Raw genomic sequence first — 5,612 nt, 5'->3', positions numbered from 1 at the left:
CAGGTGCCTATGTGGGTGCCCACCAAATATCTGAAGATCTATCATAAGCCACAGCATCTAGTGGACCCACATGTACAGTGAGAATTGAAGGTTTGAAAAGTCTCGATTTGCTTTCTCTATACCTTCTGTTAATCAGAAAAAGCCTGTTTCTCATTATCAGTGGCCTCCTGGCTATAGCCACAAAATTTTTGCTTCTGTTTCAGTAGATTTACTAACATGGGGGTGAGGGTATGCTTTTGTTTTTGCAGGAGATGAACAAACCATGTGGACACCCTCAAGATGTGTACGACCATGGAATGGGAGACTGGAGGGACACATGGATACCAACCATGGAACGGGTTTCCCCAGTACGAGCCATGAGACAATCGAATCTGAATGAGAAGATGGAATGAGGACCGACCAGAGTCATGATGCTTAATGGACCAATGCTTTCTGACTCAGCTCCTCTCTGTCGTGAATACAAGAAATGCTAATAGTTAGGCAGGAATATCATCACCTCTATTCAGCATGAAGTTACAGAAGATGGACCTTCATCCTTCTGCAACCCCTAGGATTAAGGGTCCTTTTGTAAAAGGGAAAGGGGAGCTATATGGCAAGCATTCAAACCAGAGCGACTCCAGTTTGAATAAAGGCTAAGAAAAATAAAGCTGGATCACCCACCGTCAATTAAGGACTGCAAAGCCTGCAATCGCCTTGCTCAATTAAAAGAGGGCACTTTTTATGCTAGTAATAATGATAGCTAGTAATAATGATACCTTCTCTTTTACAAAAAAGATAAGGGGGCATGTTGGGAAAAAGCTGTGTTGGGAGGGAAACTGAGACAGGGCTTGCATAATGTCCTCTGGAATGTGTCTAGACTTGCTGGCTCCTTGCTTCTAGCCTTCCTAGGCCCCTATTCCCATTATCTCAAGTAGCAGAACATGTTCCATATAAATGCTAAACCGTCACAGCTGTAGATCATGTGCCTGCTCTTTTGACCCCCACATTCTCACCATCTGTTTCTTTGCTGGATTACCAAAAAATACCATGGGCTCCCAGAGCTCAGGGCCTTTGCAGCCTCCATGATAATGATGGCCCCCTGGTGTCCCACTTTTTTCTCTTTGTCTTTTTCTCAATCCTTTGACTCCCCCGGACTTTGTCACCCCGACGATGTGGTGTTGGGTCTGATCACCCCAACATAAAGTTTGGCCTTTTTGTATGGGAGAGGAATGGAGGATGCCGGGATGCAGGTTCAGGAAGGTGACCCATGGAAGTGATATTTGAGCTAATATCTGAAGGATGAGTGACAGGAGGAAAAAGAATGCTTCAGAGAACAGCGTGGATGCTGGTGCCTCAGTGAGATTGGAATGCTGGATTAAGCAATGCATATGAACAGGGAATGTTTCCTACTCTTTAAAGAGTTATGTATATGCTTTCCATGATTTTAGCTATTTCTCTACTTGTAATGTGTTTTAGTTGGTTAAAAATTATGTATGGCATGGATGAAGCAAGAAAAGTACTTATGTAACTAGAAACCAATGTTACATTTTTACCTATGAAAATAATTAAATGGCTTTCTCCTATTTTCCTTCTTTCCTTTTATTGATACTAAAATGCAAAGGAAAGATTTCTTGTAGATGGCTTGAGCTTTTGAATGATTTTCAGATGAGATGTACACCTACATGTTAAGAGCGTTGAAGTTTGTGTTTGATTTACGGATGCTTTATCTGTTTGACCAGTAAGCCTAGGATTCATGAGAAGAGACTTTGGGTAGGAACAAAGCTAGGACTGTCACAATGGCTTAAGCACATCAGAGCAGTTCTGATGCTACTTAGGAGCATCGAAACTCCTTTCATGGCCAGATTTTTCACCTCATTTCTTAATTGAAACCCCATAAAGAACATGAGTGGTCTTGTGATACCCTTCATGTCTTAGAGTTATATCAATATTTTGCTTCACCAGTAATCCGTGAAAATAAAGTTTAGTAAACAGAAGTTGCTGTTTATCTACTGTATACTAGGATCTTGGCTAGATCTGTCAGTGCCCAAGAAAAAGATTTATTTTACCCCTCTCACAAAGAGTTAAATTTATTTCCACAGAGTGTTTGTCTAGCCAGTATTTAAATACTTCTGATGACAGACATGCTCCCTACCCCTAGGTAGTTCTTGGCTTTCTACTATATTAATTAACTTTTTTAAAATGGCAAAGCATTTTTGAAACAAAATAGACAGTGATGTGTTTTCTGCTGAGTTGGTTCATTCTAGAAGCTGGAGTGCAGGCATGCTGTTCTGTGCTTTATGCAACTCGGGGAGACAGTGTGAAATCTGACCCCCAGAGAGTTCCATCAGGGCATTCCTCAACTACTCAGTGAGTGGCCATCTCCTACATTAAGATTTCTGCTCCTGAGAAAAAATATCAGTCTCTCTTGGATGCACTGCCGTCCTCTTCTGTGTGAGTTGGGCCACCATCTTCTAAGACAATCTCACATGAAAGTCTTATTGGGATGCTCATTTTGTGTAATGCTTGTCTCTGATGTCATCCACATGACTCACCAAAATCTCAGGTGAGCCCCACTGTTCTCCAAAGATGGTTGTCTTGCATGGTATCAATTCTGACAGATGTAACCTGAACATCTCTTTGGGCCCCAGGTAGCACTGGTTTCTCTATTTTGGGGAAACCATAATTTTTCATTTCTTGCTTGGAAGCATAGATATTTCTGTATTACCACAACCATAAATATCATTAGGACAGACATCACACTTTATTCCTTTTCTGTATGGGATAAGATAAACTGAACAGAAAGAAATAAAACTTTTAAAAGCCCTCCCTACTCCTCACTTTTTAAAATTGAAATAGCTTGGTGAAGAGATGCTGGGTGGAATACTTGTAAAACTAAGCTTAAGAATGTTTTTTGGAAATTTAAATCTTAAGGTACTCTACAAATAACTCAGAGTTTTTTTCACCTCACTGTGACAGAAGTATATGTGTGCATTTAGGAATCTAATTACAAGTTATTGTAAATATATCTTACCAGATAATTACCTTGTTGTGAATATCCAAAATTGGAATAGTATGTTCAGAACCAATTTGTGGTGACAAGTATATATAAGCCAACTTTTGAATAAGCTATTCATAGCTACTTATTTTGGAGAGTGCTGGGTAGTGGTGACCATACATGATCTTTGTTGGGTGATGTAGGTTTTCTTAAATATTTGTATATTTGCACTGTTGTAGTGTTGCTTCCTCAAGGCCCTGTTGTGTTAAGTTTTCTATGCTTTGGGGTATGAGCATGTCTTACATATGGCTGTCTTCTGGATATGTTACACCATCTATTGTGGTAAGATTAAGTGAATGAAAGTTGAATATACTTTCTGTGAAGTCCCTGTGGAAATTAATGAAATAAGTTAATAAAGAAATACATGTCTGAAATTTGAGTTTACTTCAGAGAAATTAAAAATTGTATCAGGTAAGCCAGGCCATGTGATGTGTCTTAAGGGTGTCTATAATATGCCTGTTCTTTGTGTGCTCAAAGCCAGTGTCATCTTGCTAATAATGTGAGATTGAGATATATGCTGTAAAGTTACTTTTTCCTCAGGAAAGTGGATGCTCTGCCTTAGAATGAGACAGTGTGTGGGCATGTTTTCTTTTCTTGTGACAATAAGTGCTGAAAATAGGGTAGTCACTCATCTTCTCAGTTTCTCATTGACTTTGTTTTAAGCAGTGCTAGATATAGATGTGGTGAACATGGCTGACTGTGTTCTGAAGCTTGCTTATGCCTTTGTTCCTCTGTTCCGCACTGGAGAGCAGATGGTGTGTAGTCATGTATCTGTTTTGTGTTATGCTAAGAAAAAGGGAGAAGTATCAGTGTACTGGAGAAGTGGAGTGGTTAACACTAGTCAAATTCTTATGTTCAGAGATTATTATTTGTTGGGAACAGGCCTCCCAAAATCTGGCCATAAACTCGCCCCAAAACTGGCCATAAATAAAATCTTTGCAGCACTGTGACATGTACATGATGGCCATAATGCCCATGCTGGGAGGTTGTGCATTTACCAGAATGAGGGCAAGGAACACCTGGCCCACCCAGGGTGGAAAACCATTTAAAGCCATCCACAGAGACTAGGAGGAGGGAGAAGAAGCTGGAAAACTGCCTTCTAACTAACTGGCTGATCCCATAATGCATCGTTAAGTGGCCATCTTAAGCCTCATCCTACATCTGGCAGATTCTGTAGCTGGTTCTGTAAAGGTTGGTGGAATGGCAGGTCAGTCTATCATGCTACCCTGCCACTACAATGGAGCTGTCACATCCATGTGCTGGAATAGAGGCGCATGTTCTTTATTCACATGCCGAAATAGCATTGTCTGGACCAATGGAACCCACGTCACCTATCGGAAGGACACACACTATAAGCTATTGGGGGACCTTTCAAGGGATGTCCCTTTGACTATAGAAAATACAGCTGTGTCTGACAGTGGCTTATATTGTTGCCATGTTGAGCACAGTGGGTGGTTCAATGACATGAAAATCACTCTATCATTGGAGATTGTGCCACCCAGGGTCACAACTACACCAATTGTCACAACTGTTCCAACCACCACTACTGTTTGAACGAGCATCACTGTTCCAATGACAAGAACTGTTCCAACGACAATGAGTGTTCCAACAACTAGTGTTCCAACGACAACAACGGTTCCAACGACAAAGACTGTTCCAACAACAACGAGCGTTTCAATGAAAACAAGTGTTCCAATGACAACAATGGTCTCTACCTTTGTTCCTCCAACGCCATTGCCCACGCAGAACCATGAATCAGTAGCCACTTCACCATCTTCATCTCAGCCAGCAGAAACCCACCCTATGACACTTCAGGGAGAAATAAGGACACAACCCACCAGCTCACCATTGCACTCTTTCACAACAGATGGGAATGACACCATGACAGAGTCTTCAGATGGCCTTTGGAATAACAATCAAACTCAACTGTCCCCAGCATATAGTCCACAGGTGGTCAACACCACTAAAGGAATCTGTGCTGGAGTCAGTATTTCTGTCTTGGTGCTTCTTGCTCTTTTGGGTGTCATCATTGCCAAAAAGTATTTCTTCAAAAAGGAGATTCAACAACTAAGTGTTTCATTTAGCAGTCTTCAAATTAAAGCTTTGCAAAATGCAGTTAAAAAGGAAGTCCAAGCAGAAGACAATATCTACATTGAGAATAATGTTTATGCCATGGACTAAGACCCAGTGGTGCTCTTTGAGAGTTTACGCCCATGACTGCAGAAGACTGAACAGGTATCAGCACATCAGATGTCTTTTAGACTCCAAGACAATTTTTCTGTTTCAGTTTCATCTGGCATTCCAACATGTCAGTGATACTGGGTAGAGTAACTCTCCCACTCCAAACTGTGTATAGTCAACCTCATCATTAATGTAGTCCTAATTTGTTTTGCTAAAACTGGCTCAGTCCTTCTGATCATTGCAGAGTTTTCTCTCAAACATGAACACTTTAGAATTGTATGTTCTCTTTAGACCCCATAAATCCTCTATCCATCAAAGAGAATAGTCCCTGGAAACATAGCAAATGAACTTCTATCTTGGCCATCAAAGCTGTCCAGAAGAGGGGAATCTGTCTCCA

The 5,612-nt window shown here is 40.9% G+C and overlaps 1 pseudogene; it reads left to right on the top strand.

Annotated features, from left to right (window-relative positions):
- Window positions 1-4,156: 4,156 nt before the first annotated feature.
- LOC468809 (hepatitis A virus cellular receptor 1-like) lies at window positions 4,157-5,215 on the top strand (annotated as a pseudogene).
- Window positions 5,216-5,612: the final 397 nt, after the last annotated feature.

This window comes from Pan troglodytes, chromosome 20 (genome assembly GCF_028858775.2).
Source record: "Pan troglodytes isolate AG18354 chromosome 20, NHGRI_mPanTro3-v2.0_pri, whole genome shotgun sequence".
NCBI classification, from domain to species: domain Eukaryota; kingdom Metazoa; phylum Chordata; class Mammalia; order Primates; family Hominidae; genus Pan; species Pan troglodytes.
The sequence above is the reverse complement of the archived record's forward strand: the minus strand, read 5'-3'. Positions and strand labels throughout refer to the sequence as shown.